Here is a 21,521-nt window from a genome sequence, read left to right on the forward strand (position 1 = left end):
CTTTTCTTCTGCCTCTTCTTAGTCGTTGACAACAAAGAGGCAATAGTATGCAAGATCATTCTAGTCTTAGTATAAGAATTCAGTTCATACATTCGTGGGTCTGCTACTAACGCACATACATCCCATGGTTTGGCAGGGACATGCAGGGCTCTTAAGAAACTTCAGGGCATGTCTGAATTCTGTTGGTCTCATCATCCACTCAACACCTGAATTAAAGTGGAAATCAGTTTTTTATGTACAGGTTTTTGGAGCCTGAAGAGTAGATTCAGGCTGCTCGTTATGCAGTGGCTCTGTGAGTGGGAAGTAAACACCAGTTTCATTTCACGCTGTAATGTTCTGCTACAACTACTTGCCTCTACAAGTCTGTCAACTTTGGTTCAAGCTAGCTTGGCATCTGCGCTAGGAGGAACATTAGTTGAAAACCGAATAGTGTTCTAAGGAAGCTGATGGTGGTTTTTGGAAACCAAAGGATCTATCAATTACCTCTGTTACTGAATAAGATACACAGTAACCCAGTCTACTTAGAATTCAAGTTAAGTTCCACATCCCCTCTTAACAGCTTTTCAACAAAAGCACAGAAGCATGCTTCAGTACCTTAGCCAAGAGAGATTGCTTTACCCTGGATAATAAGAGCCTTTGTTCTGACCTATATGATGAAGGCACATGACTGAAGCAGGTGACATTCATTTGATTCTTATACTTCAGAAGGTTAAAACTCACTCAAACTTTGTGAGTCATTGTCCTTACCTGTGAAGTAGGGGTACGCTGCTAGGATATTCTGTTGCATTTGGTTGGGCTGCTTTCTAAAATCTTCTTATTATCATGTTATATATGGTATTAGCAGATCCCCTTTGTGCTTGGTAAGTTTCCCTCTGTTGTCACACATGGTGCACAGATCCCTCAGCTGTGGTTTCAACAGACGAGCTCCCCTGAAGCCTGAGTTTAGCTTTTGAGCTAAATACCTGATTAAGTACTAGCAGTGGTATTCTCAACTGGAAAATAGAAAGTGTCTCATTATTTCCAAGAGCAATCATGATCCTTAACTGTTATAAAGGAGAAGAAAAAGGATAGAAACTTGCAAAGAAGTATGATATTTCAGTCCACTGAGACTGCGTTCTGTGCCAGACTCTCACTTGAACAGGCAGTTGTGTCCTGAGATCTGATTAGCTTTAACTTTTCTGATACTTATCTGCCTAATTTGTTCTAAATTTTCACTTTTTGTTCCTTAATAAGGAAATGTTGCACTAACTGAATACTTGGGTCAAGTTCTATTTGTCAATTTAATTTATTTTGGGTACAACCTGTAGATTAAAACATGCAAGCAAAAGGGTGGATAGAAGAAAAATGAGCTAATTATGAAAGTAAATGATCTGAATACACAGTCAGCAACCTCGACTTAAAGCATCCTTTGCAAAACCTGCCATTTGGATCATTTAAAGCTTTTCTGTAGAAGGCACACTGTGCATCATCAGTCTCAGACTTTCCTATTTAAAGGGTTAGGTATGACCAAAAAAGGCCTTCTGATTAAATGCATACCACAAGTATCTCAGCTCTCGTGTTTTGTTCATTTAACATATTTTGATGCCAGTTATGCTTCATGCTTTGGTATATTTTCTTGTATGACTCTTACCAGTAATATCTATGTATTGGATGGAATTTGAGGAAGGAAAAAAAAAAAGAGTAGAAAAAGTAAATGCTTAGGTAATTGTTTTGTATCTGTCATGGTTATTGCTGCATAACAAGACATAGAAAAATTTAGCTTAGTCTCCTACAAAAGGAAACATCACTTTCACTTCATAGAGATTCTGCTGACATTAAGACAGCTACAAATTTGGCCCATTCTTTATGTGTAGATTTATTTAGAAAATCAAACTCATTACATGCAGTTTCTTATTTTCAAAACAATTGCCTTTTTTTTTTTCCTTCAGAGAAAATAATGGAAGGAAAACAGAGGAGTTTAGAACACAAACACAGACACAACTGATAGTGCCGTAGTAATATGCATGTCTTCAGGAAATTTACTGAGGAAATAGAAGAGAAAAATAGGTGGAACTGGAAACAGCAACATTTGTCTTCAAAGGAATTATCATAAACAGGAGTGATTTTTTTTTTAATTGACTAAATGCAGTGGGAAATCAATTTAACTTTCCTCCTATAACTGCTGCTGTTACGCAGATGTTGTTATTACCAGAACAAGCTGGCAGAAGTATTTAAGGGGACATGCTTCCTATCACCAGCTATTGCTCACTTAAAGAGCAGGAATAAAAAGAAAGGAACAGACCTTCCTTTGCATGACTGACAGCTTCCCTCCCAGAGGGACCGTTCTGGTAATGCTTCATTTCAGTTTGTTGCATGAGGATAGCACAATGCCACAGCTCTTGCCACATTGCTAGATGATTAGCGGGCTGCACTGGCAGCACCTCACTCTTGAGTGGGCTGGACAGGGTGTTGGATGCTGCCTGGGCAATGGTATCAGCGTAGGGTGTGGGTTTTGCAGAAAGCAGGCAGCATTTTATCAGACCAGGTACATCCTCTGAGCAAAGTTGTGTTTCCTACAAGAAAATCAGTAGCAGGATGGGGGCTAGAGGGAGTGCCATTTAAAGTGGCCTTTGAAAGATATTAATTACTTGTAGATTATGCTGACAGCTGGGGAATTGCAGTGAAAAACTCTACAGTGGGGTGAAGATCAGTTGCTAGTTATACAAACACAGTGGTTTGTTTCCTTTTCCCTTTAGTAAATCATACTTTGCTTTCCGCACATACTCCCTGGTATGACAGGCAGGACAGAATGGAAAGAATGAAAGATACCAGCACTTAGGGGCTTCTAGAAAATAAATTTTATTTTGCTGGGTTTCTTAATCTGAAAAAATAATCTTATACATCTGAATGCAACCTTCACTGCTGTCAACAGAAGCCAGATGAAATAGTGAAAGGGAAATGAACTACCAAATAACCTGGGATAAGATCGTAAGTGTGATGGAAATCCTGACTAGCGAGGTACTAGCTAGGATAGACCTGAAATAATTACCTACCACTAAATGCTATCAGCATCTCCGTGTTTCCATGAATGTCTGTGTACATCATTTTGATCTTGCACATACACATTGTTTTATGTCGAGCACTTTTCCCTCTTACTTTTTTCCCCTCCATTCCCTGTGCAGCAGAACTTCAAAATGTAGCCAATGCATAACGCAAGATGTGCATGTTGTCCTTTGCAGAGAGTAAACCAGGATAATTGCACTATCCTGTGATTAACTACCAAAGCACTCCTACCCCAATAGTGCTGCATACAGGTAAGAGCATTTCGGAGTGCTGTGCAAGGGCATCTGTTTAGAGGTGAAGAAATACAGGTATGAAGTCAGGAGCCTGAAAGGATACTATCATGGCAACAGAGAAAATCTTGGCCAAGTAAAATATGTTTTGGGTATCCTATAGCAGGAGAAAATAGATGACAAGGAGAAATTCCTTCTTTGCTATCTTTTCTGCTGATTTTCAGTTGTTATATCACAATAAAAAGAGGCAGTAACACACTTCTCATAGGAAGCAGTTTCTGTTTTTCCACGCTTTTTTTTTGAATGAAAAATCATAAAAATAATTTTTTATGCAAGTATTTTAGACATTGTTTACCTTAAAAGAGTTTGCAGTATTGTGTAAAGCATTTTGCTATTTTGCCAAATTTTCTTTGAAAATACATTTTTTTCAAAATTCGTTATCTCATTTATTATTTTACTAATTCACAATGAGAAAGTTTATTACTCTAAACATAGGAGTAATTATATGGTTTTTGCTGTCATTTGTTTTATTTTGTTTTTAAGACAAAACACCTCATTACAATTTGGATTCACGAACATTTCTGGAAATATATGGTATGGAGTTTTGTGAAAAATTGACAGAGGGTCATTTTTAAATGATATTGTACCCATATAAATCAAATCAGTTTCAACATGTATTATCCTCCAAAAATCGTTTTCTTATTTCTCATCCAGCTAGCTAGCTGCTCCAATGCTATTTCTGTGTGTAGAAAATAGCTGGAGTTCTCAGGGATGCTGAGAGGTTTCCACTTGGAGAGAAACTGTGCCTAGAATCACAAAATGGAGGAGATTCAACCACAGAAATATCCAAGTAATAAAACACAGTCCCAAGTATGAGCACTTTGGAGTACTTCTACGGCAACAAATTATTTGGCGGTCAGAATTGTTCCCTCAGAATCTATTACTTTCTTCTCCATTTCTTTGGGGCATTTATTCTGAGTCTGCCTCAGATCTTGTTCTTCAGCAGCTGACAAGAAAAAGGTGCTTGCACTTCTTTCTTTCTCTGCTGTGCTTGTTACTCAAGCTCCTATGAGCTGCTCTTCAGGGTGACAGGACAAGGCAGTTTGGCCGTAGGCTTTCTTTGTTTTTCTTCTTGTAATGCATGTAGGAAATGTGCAAAGCTAAAACCCAGAGTAAATGTGGCATGAACAGCTGCTCCACAAGTGTCTTCTGAACTACCTCATAATTGTGCTTCTCCTAAAATTGAATGCAGTCTAGTGAGACCAGAAATGTTTCACGCTGGACAAGAGTCCCTACCAGACTGCCATTTCTTGCCAGCAATTTTTATGCAGAGGGCATCTGTTGTGCAAAGGGGTAGATCCTTCATTTGAACAGATGTCATACAGTGACTCCCTGTCATGACTCACTTGGTAGCAGAGGTCAAACCAAGCTGGAAAACCTTGAGCTGCAGCTGAGTCAGGATCAAAGGACTAAAAACACCCTGCTGACTCTTAGTTGCAGTCGTGAACAGCATGGCCTCTGTTATCCTTTTTCCTTCTAGCAGAAATATATATATATGTATATATATTTATATATATATTTTTATATAGCCAGAAGGGAGATTTCCCCTTCAGGAGAGCAAGGCTGTATTTATTACTTTCCTCTAAGTCCACCTCGGAGCCAGGAATGTTGCATGTGAGTGAGCAGTAACAAAAGAGTGCTTCAATTAAGAACTGAAGTCATAAATCTGTGGCAGTTTGTTTTCACCACAGCTGAAAGGCCCAAATGGTTTTATTTGATATTTGCCTTGAAAAGATCAACAGAGTCAAGGGCAAAAACGCCTGTAATGAATGACATGATGGATTCATCCATTGTTTTCTCTTATGCCAGCAGGGCCCAGAATCATGCAAGCTGGCGAGGGAAGGATGCCTCCCTCCGTGCGGCCAGCAACAAACCCTCAGAGCTGGGCGTGAGGGTCCTAGGCCGATGTCCCCTGCACCTGCTCCCCATGCCAAGCACAGTGCTGCGGCACAGGCAGACCCGTGCCTGCCTGCAGCACTGAGCCGCAGCGTGCAGCAGAGCCGTGCCAGCACCAGACTACAAGTCCCACGGCGCCCTTCCCGCCGGGTCGCAGTGCTCCCTCCTTTGGACCCCGCACTGATCCCCGTGGAGCTCGACAGTGCTGGCGCTCTCCTTCCTTTACGTTCCTGTTCCCTGTGAGTCTTCTGATGTGGGTCCCACCCCAGCCCTGGCATGGTGATTCAGGCAGGAAAATGGGGACCGAACTAGAAACACGTATGTCTTTCCGCACTGGCCACTGGCCTCTGCTTTACTGGGTTTGTCGAAATCCTTGTGCTCTAGGGAGTCTTTGAGGTCATGGCTGTGCATGGATGGACTTCATCCTCTGAGGACAACAGAGAACTTTGAAAAGCTGAAGTTTGTGGTTAAGTGAGCAAAAAAGGGAGGTGTGTCAAAAATGACTGAATTTAAGCTAGCAAGAGGAGAGGCTGGAGGCAGAAGGGAAAGAGGATCATCGGGTTTGCTTCTGTCTTTCAAACAGAAGTGAGACTAGGAAGAAACAAATTAAATAGTTAAATTGCCTTGATTCCTATGCAGCTTTTCTGGGAACTCCGACAGCCTGGACCAAGAGATATTTTAAGCTGTGAGTACACCAGATACTGGTGCAAATGTCTCCCTTCAGCACTCTCCACCACCCTCCAGAGGAGAGTCGTGCTCTACCAGCTTCCTACACTGAGAGAAGTTATGGCCGAGGCCCATCCTTGGAACAGCTTTCTGTGTTTGAAGACATGGATGTCAGCATGCGTGGCAGCGCTGGAGCTGCCTGCCCCTCCGTGGGCCAGCAGAGACATCCTGGCAGGCAGTCTGCCCAGTGTTTGTGACCACTGTGCTGTGAAAATGACCTGGAATTCTCTCATGGACACAGCTCCTGGTTTATATTGCAGCAGAAAAGTCATTGTCACTGCCAAAAAAAGACAAAAGGCCACCAAACAATAACACGGCCATAAATAAAGGCTATAAGCATGCAGATGGATGGAAGATAACCACAGGCTTTCTCTCATGCACATGGTATCCAACTTGGAAAGGAGGTCTTGTTGTGACTGCAGACATTTTGAAGATCTTTATCTCGTTTCTGGAAATCTTTCTCCAGTTGTGCTCTAAGTCCTGAATGAAGCAAGGTTTGTCCCTCGCTGTGGCTTCTAAAAGCTGCTGATTTACACCACCCACCTGGTGTGCCGGTGGCCCCCTTCCTGAGGGTGACATCTCGGAGCAGCATGACCATAGCTCACTTTTCATAAATCCTTTATTCAGCTGTGGCTCCCAAGCAGTGAAGCTTCAGCACAGCCGGTGTGTCCCAGCAGCAGCAGATGTGGGACAGGAGAGCAGAACTGCTGTCGAGACTGCAAACCCATCTGGGTTCAAAAAAGTCAGCAAAATTGTTTAAGAAGCATAACACAAAGAAGAGCAGAAAAAAAAAAAAAGGCTTAATTCTTGCACTCCTGCTGACCTTTAAATGAAGTGCTATATCCAGCGCTACCGCACATTAGTTTTGGTTGTCCTCCTGCAAGGCAATTGCACGGTATATATGGGAATGAGCTGGAGTCAGGAGACTCGTTTGCAAATCTCAGCTTTGCTGCTGTTTTACCTTTTTTTTTCTGTATGTTGTCTAATTTTTCACTGTTGGAGAATGAATACTCTTGCTCAGTGGGAGCTGAATGAGCTTACCGGAGGGCGTCACTGGAATCTGCGATCCATGCAAGTTACAACCAGAGACCCTTCCCTGAGCCCCTGAAATTGCTTACCTCTATAACTAGTTCTTGTACTCAGCTTTGATGCCGTATGCGCATTTTCCTTTTCTTTGGGAAACGTGGACTTTGTAGGGCCCTTGCTTTGGTGTTTCTTGACTTAAATGTTGTATTTTAAAGATAGCTCATCAAAACATCTCTGCCTTCAGAAAAATGGTGAACAAAGCGATCTCTGCCATGAGCAGTTGGTGAATGGCAGCACCAGCACTGATACCTGAGTTAGAATGACTCAAAGCTGCTCTGTAAAAACAAAGCTTGTAGGTGGCTTTCTGTTTACTTGTGTGGACTCGTATTCTTCTGTATTGAAGCAGCTTGACCCATGCCACCCAACTGGCGAGTCTTCCATCCCTTCATGCCTTCGCAAGAATTGTCGAGCTGTATGTACCCCTGCTTCTTGCAGTACTTTGTCTGTGTGCCAGTACCCTAGATCAGCATAAATGGCATGATCGTGCTGGGATGTGCCTTTTTAAATGAGAAAGAAAAGACACGCAAATTAGATAAAATCTGATTTTTCTGGAATGATTTTACAGAGATACACATTTGCATGGAACCCCTCATCTGGGTGCTGGGGCTTTTGAGGAAGGGCACTATAGACATGCTACCAGCCAAGATATAATGCACTGAGAGGCAAAACAAAGAGAACCCAAGTAGGTATTTTATAACAGAGAAAGATTCACAGATTCACAGATTCACAGATTTCTCTAGGTTGGAAGAGACCTCAAGATCATCGAGTCCAACCTCCGACCTAACACTAAGTACTCCACTAAACCATATCACTAAGCTCTACATCTAAACGTCTTTTAAAGACCTCCAGGGATGGTGACTCCACCACCTCCCTGGGCAGCCCGTTCCAATGCTTAATAACCCTTTCGGTAAAGAAGTACTTCCTAACATCCAACCTAAAACTCCCCTGTCGCAACTTTAGCCCATTCCCCCTCATCCTGTCACTAGGCACGTGGGAGAATAGACCAACCCCCACCTCTCTACAGCCTCCTTTCAGGTAACTGTAGAGAGCGATGAGGTCGCCCCTGAGCCTCCTCTTCTCCAGGCTGAACAAGCCCAGCTCCCTCAGCCGCTCCTCGTAAGACTTGTTCTCCAGACCCCTCACCAGCTTGGTCGCCCTTCTCTGGACTCGCTCGAGCACGTCCATGTCCTTCCTGTAGCGAGGGGCCCAGAACTGAACACAGTACTCGAGGTGCGGCCTCACCAGAGCCGAGTACAGGGGCACAATCACTTCCCTCGACCTGCTGGCCACACTGCTTCTTATACAGGCCAGGATGCCGTTGGCCTTCTTGGCCACCTGAGCACACTGCTGGCTCATATTCAGCCGACTATCCACCAATACTCCCAGGTCCTTCTCGGCCAGGCAGCTTTCCAGCCACTCATCTCCCAGCCTGTAGCTCTGCTTGGGGTTGTTGCAGCCCAGGTGCAGGACCCGGCACTTGGCCTTGTTGAACTTCATGCAGTTGACCTCAGCCCATCGCTCCAGCCTATCCAGATCCTCCTGCAGAGCCTTCCTGCCCTCGAGCAGATCGACACACGCACTTAGCTTGGTGTCGTCTGCAAACTTACTGAGGGTGCACTGGACGCCCTCATCCAGATCATCAATAAAGACATTAAAGAGGACCGGCCCCAGTACCGAGCCCTGGGGGACTCCACTAGTGACCGGCCTCCAAACAGATTTGACTCCATTCACCACAACTCTCTGGGCCCGGCCATCCAGCCATTTTCTAACCCAGCGAAGCGTACGCCAGTCCAAGCCCCGAGCAGCCAGTTTCTCGAGGAGAATGTTGTGGGGAACGGTGTCAAAAGCCTTACTGAGGTCAAGGTAGACCACGTCCACAGCCTTTCCCTCATCCACCAAGCGCGTCACTTGGTCATAGAAGGAGATCAGGTTCGTCAAGCAGGACCTGCCCTTCATAAACCCATGCTGACTGGGCCTGATCGCCTGCTTGCCCTGCAAGTGAAGATGAATCTTCACTGCGTTATTCCAATATACATAAATGTAAATTCATTCTGCGTGTGATGCGAAAAGGAAACTTTCAGGTTTTGATGCCAAGCTTTGGAGTGACAGCATGGCCACCTTCCAGGAACCCAGGAGTCCATTCCAGATTTGAGACTAAAATCTCTCCAATGTGTTTTGTGACATTAAATACCTCTTTTAAACAGAAAAGAAAAAAAGCTATCATCTTAATTTGGGCCAATCCCTCACTGGAAGAGAGCATCTCAGAAAGCTGATAAAAACTCCTAAATCAGTACGATTCCCAGCAGTATTTTCACTTCAATAAAACAATACTTTTTCAACAAAAAATGTTACTTACTGAAAGCTTGCTGCTGCCAGTGGCTTTCAGAGGAGCTGGCAGTGTGCAGTTCTTCTTAAAAGACATTCTGCTCTTACATTCATTTACTCTGGTGGTTCTGTGTATGTGATAAAATGGAAAGCTAAGGCTTCCTTTTAGTGTATGTGAAAATAACTGAATATTTAAGGAAGTCAGAAGCAGGATCTGCTTTTTGTTGGATGTAACGGTTCCCTAACACTGACAGATGGATAGCTACTGTCTTGTGTATGCGCATTAATACCACGATGCTTGTGCTACAGGGAAAGCAGCAGCAACACACCTTCAGAGCTGAGCGCACACACAGTTGTGGGACACTCAAAGAATTAAACTGCTGTGTCATCCAGCTCCCTAAGCGTGGGCCAGGACCTGTTCTCTGACATTTTTATAAACAGTTTTGAATTTATCCTTAGAAATAAGTCATATTAGGTACAGCTAATGACACTTTTTATTTGACAAAAGAGCTTGCCTTTTCTGACAGCGATGTTTTAGTGATTGATGGAGATTAACCTGCTTTTCTTAGCTTCCATTGGTCAACATTAATATGCAAGGTCAGGACTTAAATTTTAGTGGAAAACAGTAATAAGTAGTGCCTGCAGACCCTGAACACCACAAAGTCACTTGCACAGAGAAAGCTCTGTCGTGGATCTGAAAGTAAGTTTGAAGAATCAATTCAAAGAATATAATCAATTGATATAGAATGATGTTGTGTGTGCAAGTGAAAGCAAAAGGTTGCCCAAAGACATTGATACATTAAAAGATCAGACTGACTTGAGCTGACTTCATGCTATGACTGGCCTTCTGAAACAGTTCTTTGCAATATTCATTTGGCAGAGGCTGACATGTTATTTAGTTGTTTATCAGTCATAGCTATTGCCAGGTAGTTAAGAACAGTTAATTTGCATTAATGCCTACAAATGCACTTTTGGCAGTAGGTTGCTACTGCCAGTGCTGAGTTCCTGCTTATTTATTTGTTCTGGACAGCCAGCTTTGGCACCTGATGTATAGACACATTTAGGGTTGACTGCTGTTCAACTACAAATGGACTGCATGTTACTGAAGTCAGAGGAGTTAAACACATCTGCACAGATGGAATCAGATGAACTCAATGGCAACATGTGAAATCTTTCCTTGCAGAAAGCTTAAGCTCTTCGTACTGTGAGCAGACTGGAAGATATATATAAAAAGCAATATTGTTTTTGCAGCTGCAATCTAGCAGCACCAGCCATACATCGAGAAGAATAAATGGGGCTAGGCTGAAGTGTACCTGAAGAAGTAATCGCTTCTTCCCTGTTCCTCACTGGTCAGGATGCCCAGGGATGGATTGCTCACTTTCCCCTGTAATGCAAGATTGGCAGTTGTCAAATAAGTTACGGATTTCCAGTTCTGAGCAAATAAAAGGAAGTGCTCCCTTACACAACAGGTAGATGAGCTGTGAAACCCCATGTCAAAAGCTTCTGTGGATGCCACATTCATGCATGGGTTTGGGAGCAAACTAGAGAGTTCAAGGAAGAGAACTCTGTCAAGGTCTCATAAGGAAATGTGCTTTTTTTTAATTCCCTTCCCCCATCCCTGCATCTGGCTATTATCAGAATCAGGGTACTGGGCTAGAGGGTCCTTTGGTGCGGCCCGGGAGGCTTGTTCTTACATTCTTAGCTAATTCCCTTTCTGGAATCTTTCCCTCCATTATTAAATCAGGTCCTTTTCTTTACCTGCAAAGCTTTACATCTGCATACGGTCCTTTTTGTCATGTTGAAGTCACTTTGTCCTCCTTTCTCTGCCATTGCTCTCAGCCTCACCCCAGTGTCAGTCGGGTTTTCACGCCGAAGGCTTTATGCCGTCCCTCCCAGACAGTTCCTGAGCCTGGCTCAGACTCCCTGTGCTCTGATATTTTTCTTCTGCCACTGAAATTTGAACTGAGAGATCCAAAGCAGAGACTGCGTTTGGAAGAATACCTCTGCTTCTGGGTGCTATGCATATGACTGACAACACAGAATAGTCGTTGATCAGGGCTAAGAAAGCAGGGAGTCTCCTTGTGTCATCAGCGAAAGAGGGAAGCTCTGAGCAAGGAGGAGGCACTTGGCCATGCCCCCCGTGTTCACAACAGCAGAAGCAGTGAACAAAGAAGCCCGGCCCGACAAGCTGCAGGAGCCACATGGGGAAGGTCAAGTAGTGACAGAAGTGCTCCGGCTTGGATCAAAGCGTGGGGGGAGTTCATAGCTTTTATCGTCTACTGGATTTTCCCTGTAAAACCGAGTCAGGGCACAGAGGAAACAGAGGCAGCCTGCAGCCCACAGCTACCCATGCTGCAGCTCAGGGCTAGCTTGAAACTCTTTCAGCAGCTCTGCCATCAGGGCTCTGTCCTGGGGGTGAAACCAGCTCACCCTAGCTAGCTTAGCAGCTCGCACTTGTTAAGATGGTGAGTCTGTAAAGAACAAACAATGCAATATCCAAATATCCTTTTCTAACAAGGGAACAGCAAACAATGACTTTTAAGTACGTAATTCCTCCTTTTCTCAAATACGTAATTATTAGAAGTATATAACAATAATATGTTTGTTTGCTCTCTTGCAGCATACTGGGACTTCGAGAAAGATTGTCCATAACTTTCTACCATTCCTGCCAAAAGAAAGCTCCTGAAATACACTGTAATGTCCTCTAAATGCTGCAGGGAAGGATATGTGCCAAAAAAAAAAATCTATCTGTTCTGTTTTTACTTTTAATCGCGCTGAAAGAACAGGTGGCCAAAAATGGATGCCATAAAAACATTAAGGATTATGCAGAACTGTTTTCACTCTGCAAGTGAATGAAAGCCTTTTTCCTGCTAAATACTCAAGACTCTGGTTACCATCAGACTTTCCTTAAAATGTTGAAAATGAAGAATGAAAAACTGTGGGTGTATTTCCTCAAGTGGCCAGTGAAGGACCAGACTTCTTCTGGCTGACAAACCTTCGTCATGGGCAGGATCATCCTTCCCGGTTTCTTTTCCTCACTGTACAACTCAGGCTCGTGGAAGAAGACAGCTGGAAAATGTTAACCAGCTGCCAGCCAACCTTGCAGAGTTATTTCCTTCTGCAAAAGACAGCAAAGCATCCAGCCAATTGTTCCATTCATCTGTTGATTACCATTTTCCCCTCTGAAATTAGAAGGCACTGTCTTTCTCACAGCCCCTGTTTATCTGGGGATCATCCTCCAGCAATTCCGACCTGAGCTGGCATGACCAGAGGAGTACCTTCCACCTTAAAACAAAAAAAAACACTACCACCACCACCAAACAAACAAACAAGCACAGAAACTGCCATCGCTTGGGGACTGATTCACTGCTGTCTAAGGGCAGGGTGGGATCCTAAACCATAGCTAGGGGTATTGCAACCAGCAGTAGATTTTCTTAGGTGCTGTTGGGGCAGTAACTTCCTGTTCCTATCTGTACTTTGCACTGCAGTGTTGTAATGTGGAGCACATATAGCCCACTGATGACCTCTACTTCAGTCCCCTGTGGCAGTGCCCGTAAAACACAACTGCTCAGCAAACTGATAAAGCTTGAGGAAACTTCTTATGCTCCAAGACAAAGCACCGTACTGCTCTCAACTGGTGTATTTGATGGTTGCTGCCAAGTCTCCCACTACTCCTGGGACAGCGTTCATTTTAGCACGCCTCATAGTTTCTCACACATCTGGAGAAATAGGTCTTTTTCAAAAGAACTGATCATGGACACTGGGAATTTGATATCCCAGGAAGCACGGAAGTCACAAGATGTCCATTTCCACATAGCTTTGTCAAAATCAAATACTTCAAATGAAACGAATTTCTTTTTGCATCCTGCAGTCAAAAGGATGGACACTGGATATATTTGCTTTTCTTCTTCAACATGAAAACAGAGTAAAATCAACATACAAGCTAAAATTCATTTTATTATAAACCAAAACAAACATGCATTTACCTTTGAAAAGGCTGAGAGAAAACACAAGAAGTGTTTGAAGATGAAAGAAAATTTCCCATATTACTTCTTTTAAAGATTTCCAGAGAGTCTTCTGAGCTCATGCCTTTTTCCAAATGCCCTGGTACAGCTAGATCCCTGTGATGTTCACGATAAGCAGAATGGTGGGTGTCCTCCTAGATGAAACTCATTCTAACATATATGCTTTGGTAGATAACCAAAGCAATCCTTGAGAATCGTACTGCCCTGAAGGTACTAAGGGAACGGATGGAAGCTTTTAGGAAAATCTCAGTACCTCAGGAACAGAGCTGTGAAAGGACAGCATGATTTCTGATGGACATTGACAGTGGGGACTGGGAATGCCTTGGAAAAACTTTACCAAGACAGCTTTAGAGCACCTGTTTTTCTTCTCAGGTCCAATGAAAAGGGATCTAATATAGTGATTTTCATACCTTTTGGGACCGTGAACAAGCATCAGCCATGGTCAACAGTACAAGCTCCTTAAAGTAAGTTTTCTGGATGGAGGAGTCTGCTGCACCATAGTGCCAGTGCCTTATATTGCAAGGCTACACTTAAAGCCTCGTAACACTGAGGCCAATTCATGTGCCACATGGCTTCTTATCACATGAAGTCCAGATTTTCAGCTGCTGCAAATGCACGAATTAACAAAGGTTTGACCTGCTATGCAGTGCTATACAGGCTGTGAAATGAGTGCAGGCTGCGTGCAGGGGAGCTAGCTGTGTAATGTAGAGCTTAGTGATGTGGTTTAGTGGAGGACTCGTTAGCGTTAGGTCAGAGGTTGGACTCGGTGATCTTGGAGGTCTCTTCCAACCTAGATGATTCTGTGATTCTGGGAAACAGAGAGTATGGGATATTTGGAGGTGGCTGACATCCAGCATAGACATACCTTCTGTTCCTCAGAATTGGAGTGTTTGGGCAGGGGATAGTAGTTGCTTGTTGTCTTTGTGCTGCAGACCTGAAGTGCTCAGCACAGAGGTAGGCCAATATCCTAAGGAGGGGAGCCTGCAAAAGGCAGGGCTGGAAAGGCACGAGGAGGATGGCTGCAAGAAAGCCCTGAGCTGGAGAGCCGCTGAAGGCCTTTATTTCTGGGCTTTTAAATCAACACATGGTTTCTTTTCTTTTCTGTCATTTTTTCTCCTCTTATTTTCTCTCATTTTCATCTGTACTAAGTCTATTGACATATTTAGGGATTTCTCTGAACAGAATAAGGAAGGTGATAATTTTGAGATTTGCCAAGCTGCAGGAGGGTAGTGAATGTCCCACTCCCATGAAAATGAGGAGTTGCATATCCAGACTCCAAGACAGCCTTAAAATGCCAGCCAGAAGATTTCCAGTTTCTGGTTTTCAATGTGTTTTTGTTCAGCATTTTTCCTTTCTTTTTTATTTACTGTTTCTTCTCAGATAGATCTTTTTACCATCAGTAATTCACCTCCTAGAGGCCTGCTCATTGACAGTGTTTCAAATAAAATAGCTCAAAATTCTTTTGCACAGAAAGGTGGCTCTTGGGCTTGGGCTGGGTGGTTGCTTGTAGACAGCAAGTGCATCATTTACACATTGTTTTCCTTAAGTGTTCTCTTATTAAATGCTGTGAAAGCTTTTCTAGCCCTTGAATTGCTCTGCTAATTGCAGGTGGGGCCCCAAGGAAGCGTTGCCAGTGTCTGCCAGGTCTTTGTCTCCACGTCAGTGCTCCCCATCCCCATCTGAAGCCCTGTTTCTGTACGCAAGCAGGGAGTCAGTCTCCACAGCATTCCTCCATTACAGGCAGGCTGCGTCAGGCATCCACGTAAAATACACAGCCCTCCCACACACCCCCAGCAAAAACAAATAAGCAAAACCAAAGAAATAAAGAAAGTAAGAAAGAAAGACAATGTGAGAAGTTATCCCCTATTGAAGGAATATTTTGTGCTTCTTGTTTCGCCAGGTTAAATTTCTTTCTTGGGGCTTGCTCACTCATTCATTTTGATCATTCAGTGCATTTGTTTGTTTGTTTATTTAGGCATTTTCCTCTGGTGGGGCAGTTAGGATTCTGGATAGTTGAGAGTATCCTGGCAATGACCCACCAGAGATGCTCAGGGAATACAACTGCAGACGTGGTTTCTGTGCACAAGCACTTTTACAGTAGTAGCTGGAATGAGCCCTTATTTGCTGTGGTCCCTAAGTAAACGCCAGCTTCTAATAGAGGACTCAGAATCTGAACTCCAGACTTAATTGCAGCACAGGTATGAAAACTGAATGTTTAACGCTCCTAATCGCTGTGGCTGCTCCATGACCCAGCTAGCTGGAGCTGTGACTTGCTGATGTGCCATCTCTACTTTTTAGAGCTCTTCATTTCTCCATTGGGAATGTGAAAAAAGCTAAAATCATCTCTTGTCCTTTTTCTCTCAAATTAGAGTATCTTTTTGTTCTCTTCCCTGCTGCCAAAGATCTCCAGGCCTCCCTGCAGCTCTGACCATGCTCTGCAGGGTGGTGTTGCCCCAGACAAAGGCAGCAGAGGCACAGGAGGAGGCTGAGAAGTCTGAGGACGACTGACTGCCTCTTGGCTTTTCCAGCCTGGGCAGTGCAGGGAGGTGCAGAGCATGCTGCTGTGTTGGGAGAGTGGCAGACAACTGATGAAAATAAGAGTAATTCCACCCAAAACAGTGCTGCTGCACTGCCCATATACTTGTGATTGTTTCTCTTATGCAGCTGTAGATTCAGTTTTGTTGTAGGCTGTAATAATATGAAAAAAGTACAATAGTTCACTGGGTACTCCTAACTTCTTTCTTTTAAGAAAGACCACCTGAAGAGCACTGGAAAGAGCCAAAGGCAAGCACATAATTCCAGCAAGATTCACATGGGCAATAGGGTCATACAGGAGTAGTGCTTTCACCTCTGAGAGCATTCATTTTCATCTTACCACCTCTAGGCAGGAAATCGGCTCTTGTGTGTTGCTCTGGGACAGGTATATTCAGCCCATGAAGACAATCCAGACCTTCCCATTGTTCCAGAGAGGTCTGATCCTACCTCCACTGTTGTCACTGGAATTGGATCAAACTGAAAAACTGTGCAAAGTTACGCTGCTCAGAACGTGACTGCAAGGTAAGAGTAATTCATATGATAGAGGACTTACAATGATTTTGCAGTGACCTGCACTAAGGCAGAGCCCAAAATGACCCCCTTGCTCCCAAACCTGAACAAATTAGAAATGGATCCACTGGGAGAAGGGGCAGAAGGCAAAGATGACATTTCCAGGGCAGGGCCCCACTTCAAACATCCAACGATTTCTGACTCCGATGTAAGTGTCACAGCAGGGCAAGCTGCCATGTAAATTGTGTGGCTGGTATGAAATGGATTTTGAAAATACACCCCAGAAAATGAGAGGCTGCATAAAAACTACAGTGCGTGGTAATTAATTGTCACACTAGCCCAGCAAGTTCAAAGTGCTAATTAGAAAGAGTTTGCCAAAGAGGTGCAGGAGCAGGAGCCACAGGCCAGTAATAAACCGGTGAAGTGCAAGGTGGCAACTGCCTTGCATGGTTCTGTGCCATCACCGTGACATGGGTTAAAACCTTGTCTGGAAATCAAAACCTGAATGTCAAGGCCAGTGCCTCAGTGACCGTGCGACTGCTGCCTTGTGACCTTGCTGGGGAGAAGAAGCATTGAAATGAAGCATGAGGAAGGAAGCAAATAAATGAAGCCTGGAAGCCACTGAATTACTTTGAGTGAGTTACTCAAGGTAAGTGAGAGATGCAGCAGGGAAGGAGCAAAACATCTCAATGCTGTAAAAGAAAGCAACACGGGAAGCTAATGGATGCTGAGGAGAGGGAAGCAATAGCAGGATGGCTGCAGGGGCAGTGCCGATTTCCCCAGAGGGATCCCAGTCTCTTTTCTCTTGGGCCACTTGGAGAGCTGTGAGTTATAAAGGAGTAGGGGGAGAGATCTGCAGCATCCCTGGGTCACCCAAACCTCCAAAGCCTCCCCAGCCCCCTCTCCAGAAGATGTGACAGTCTTCACACCACATGTAATGTTTTGGAAAAGTCCAACCTGTGTCTTCCATCTGTGAGATGAAGACCATGCCCCAGGGCTCCACTGTGCTGCCTTATGAGTGAAACCAAGTAGAGACAGAGGGGTTTGAGTCCCCCTTCTCGCCTCAGGCTGACTTTAAGTACAGGTGTTTGAGTCATTTTTAGCTGTCTGAAGGGTGCAAACCTGCTGGGAGAAACAGGGCATTTAGCAATGAGATGGAGAGGAAACAGTGGGATGAGGCAGAGGACAACTCATTTGGGTCTCGCTGTTGAAAGTAGAGCCTGAAAGCAAGATCCACTTGGTTGCACAATACTGAGTTCAAACACACCACCTCTTCTGTCAGGAGTACTACCGGCTTCTATTTTACAGTTAAAACTGCAGGGTTTTGCATGTAATTGTATGAAACAGGGAGGTCCAGAGCAGCCTGTCATGCTGGCTATGGCATGGGCAAGCTGTGTGGACCGAAAGGGGTGAAATCCTGGTCAGTGGAGTCATGGGGAGGAGGTCTCGGCTGCTCAGAAAGCCCTGTATTTTATGGCTGGGAAGAAACGTAGCAGAGGAGTGGTAAGGAAAAACTGGAGATAGCGAGCAAAACTGGGTCAGAGAGTAAAAAGAAAGGAATGGAAAACTTAAGGCAAAGTGAAATTAAATCTGTGCCTGTGGTTGCGTGACCTTCACCAGCTAAACTTGGAAACGAGAGCATAATTTACTCTCAACTTGCTCCGAGCAGCAGAGGCGAACAGCCCGGGCCGGGTGTCTGTCCGAAAGCACTGACCGCCCTCTGCTGGCAAGCCCAGCCCGGTGCCGCGAGCCCGCAAGCTCTGCGGCGGGCTGCTCAGCAAACGCGCGGCAGCTTTCTGAGCTCTTCGTTCCCTCGGCAGCAGGAAAACCCAACTCGCGGGGCCCTCTGGAGAAACGCTGAAACAAAAGCTGGTCTGACCCTCCCCGAAGTGCTTGCGGGCAATCTCCTCTTTCCTGCCCGTGCCTGCCTGTGAACATGCATCCTCAGCTCCCAGCGCGCGTGGAAATACCCTGAGCCAGCCTCACGAGACGGGACGGAAAGCTGTCATATAAGAGCGTTACAAAAGGCAGGGCTTACAGAAAGAGATAGGCTGTTTTGTTAGTCTAAGATAGCTGGGGAAAAACAAACAAACGATTTTCAGGCACAGAAATGACACTAGTTTTTTGGAGGCTGTTATCTCTTTTTGTTTTGTTTTGTTTTTGTTTTGTTTGCTTGCTTGTTCGTTTTCCAAATGTAAAGATGAACAGATTCTGAACATTTTAACGCCCTGGAAAGACATTTTAATGCCCAGGAAAGATTTGTGACCGGTAGTATGGGTACAGAAAAAACTTTAAGCTTTGGCAAATGAGATGCAATATTACTTTTTACTGGCCCATACCTAAGAGGCTCAAAAGGAGAGCTGACTGTCTGCCACCACCTGAGTTTGGATTCTGTTCCTGGGTAGGCTGGGGATAAAAAACTTGCATGGCTCTTATGTGCTGGACAAATTCACAAGGAAAATAAGCTATCTGCACTGTTTAGTGCAAATACACCTCTTGTCCCTGAACCGCAGTTCACTGGGAGGCTATTTTGGAGAGGTATCATGTTAGCTTTGTCCTTACACTTGTGGTCACTGCCAGAGGCAGGCTGTCAGCCAGCTGACTCCTGGCCAGCCAGACTTGCTCCCAGGGGATTTTGTGACCTCTCATGCTGGGAGGGGAACTGACTTTACCTCTTCCGCTTCCCAGGAAAGTCACTTAGTCAACGGGTGCTTGTGTAAAAGCAGATAGTGCCATCGACCCCTTTCCCTCAGGCTGTGTGCAGAAAGTGAGCATGGCTGCCTCTGCCTCTAACCCTAACCCGAACCTGTCCACATGGGTAAGGTGGGTTCAGTGTGCACCCCATGAGGTTGAATCCCATGGGTGTGAAGAGGAGAAAGCCTGGTTGCTGGATGCTTACACTGGCGTTGAGAGTGGTATGAAGTTGCTAAAGCATTGTCAAGCTGTCATTGTCAACCCATGCGGACAGGGCAGTCTGGGTGGGTTTGGAGGCATAGGTCTCTTTTGGAGGAACCTGGATTCAGGTGGAATCTCGAAACCTGTGTTCTGGCTTGTACATCACAGGTAGCGTCCAGCTCATGGTTAGACTTGCAGCTCAGTGTCCCAGGTTTAGGAACATGTTGTGAGCACTGGGAAGCACAGTCGTGTCTTGAAAAAGTCTTGCCTAGTTTTACGACTCAAGCCCCAGAGAACCAAAATACCGTATCTTATAGAAGCCAAATGCCTTCTAAGCACCTTTAAAAAATGCCAGCAACAAATCATAACTGACGTGTACAGAGAAGTCATAGCATGCATGGGGTGATCACATGAAAAACCTAGTTCATGTAATGGCCTTGGAGAAAAGAAACCATTCTCACTGAGCTAGATGGATAGATGCAGGAAACACCATACAACCAGGTAAGAGAGTAAGTTCCTTTGAATACGTGCTCTATTATTTTGAGCACTGTAAATGGAAAAGGCATTGAATCAAAGAACATATAAGTCACAAATCACCTGAAAACTCTACTGCTCAGCTATATCTTATGCAATCACAAGATTTTTCATAGAGAAAAGTCAGTAGATCTCAGCCCAAAGCAGCTTCTCTCACAAGGTAAGCAACCAAAGGTGCTTCTGAAAAGGTGGCCTTGCCCACGAAACAAGAACTAAAACTGGAGAAATGTCGGCCTGGCAGGGATGAGACTTCACCTGAACACTGTGCTGGGCATTTCCCTTGGAGCACCTCCTCCAGGTTTCAGCTGGATGCCAGGTGCATCACAGCATGTGCAAAGAGGGGAATTCTGCACCACTCCCATTGCATTTCATGACCTCCCCATGTGGTTAAAATATGATTTGTGAAGTCTTAGGCAGGGTTGGGCAGACTGCTGATCTGAAGTGGAGGGAAAGGTGTAAGGTGTCCAAATGGCTGTGATTTCTTCACCACATCTTGTGCCAAGTGCATGATTAAGCTGTTTCAGCTGGGGGATTGTGTGTTTGTGTGTGTCTGCATGCAGGTGGGGTGTTTATGGTCTGCAATTGCCCCCACGATATATTCGTGCCTGGAGTTGGGGCCCTCTACTGTTGTAAACATTCCAGTGTATAAGAAAAGCTTGTTAAACAGATTCCCTTCTTCGGGATTCATGGTTATGCTAATTTTTATTGTAATACAGTAATGCTGCCAATTATGTTTCATAATTATAACTCAATGAAGAGAACGTGACCCCGAACATATCAGGTAATTAGAGTCACACCATTAAATGTCTCAGGACATGTTTCTGTAGGCTGAAGCTAACATCTGAAAGGCCTTAGGCTGTGAAATACATCCAAATCTGTTGGATGTACAGCACTTTACCTACCCAACAGATCCCTTCATCTGGAATATCAGGTGTCTGGCCAACATCACGCAGCCAGTCACTCCTGTGTGCAGTTTCATGAGCCACTACAGCCAGCCTAAGTCTGTGCTGCCACCCAAAGGCCAGTGCTGCACCTCCCCAGGTGGCTGTTAAGCAGTTGCAGACACGCGTGGGGCAGCGCTGCTGCTCGTGCCTGCGGCTGTAAGGTGAGATGGGTCAAGTCGGTGATCTGAATGGGGGAAAAGTAAAACAGGGTAATAACATTTCCAGATCTCTTAGCACTCTGCTCTGGCTCACATAAGGCCACAAAGGGGACAGCATAATCTCACTGAAAGGAGCTCAAGACAGGGAGGTTTCAGTCTCTGCCCCAGCTCTGGAGGGCCCATGCTGACCACTGAAACGCGCCTTCCCAGCGCCCCAGCAGCTGTGCATTGGCTGCCAGCAGGACCACCACGAACCCCGCGGCTCGGGGAAGCTCTGACTAGGTGGGGCGGTTTGTTCGGATAACCCACCCCGTCGGCACAGTGCGGTGTGCTGGATGCTCTGCCTGCAAGGCTTCCATCTCGATTCAGTCAGCTTCGGAGCAGAAAATAATTCTACATATGACCTCTGCTGACTTAATTATTCCCAGTTAAACGACTCTCTTATCAGCTCTCCAAAGTGCGGGAGCTGATGGTAACGTCCTTGCCCGCCCTGGCTGTGTGTAAGCCCTGCAGCCGAGCACCCGCTCGCACTCCGCTGCTGCCTGACCGATGCAG

General features: G+C 44.9%; 1 long non-coding RNA gene across 1 annotated transcript; it reads right to left on the reverse strand.

Moving 5' to 3' along the window:
• Positions 1-329: 329 nt before the first annotated feature.
• Positions 330-16,447, reverse strand: LOC310881156. The gene is made up of 2 exons (XR_014572144.1): positions 9,397-16,447; positions 330-7,537 (listed from the first exon to the last, which is right to left on the reverse strand). It is a non-coding gene; the product is annotated as an uncharacterized lncRNA (long non-coding RNA).
• Positions 16,448-21,521: the final 5,074 nt, after the last annotated feature.

This window comes from Anser anser, assembly GCF_964211835.1.
Source record: "Anser anser genome assembly, chromosome: 13".
Lineage (NCBI taxonomy): Eukaryota > Metazoa > Chordata > Aves > Anseriformes > Anatidae > Anser > Anser anser.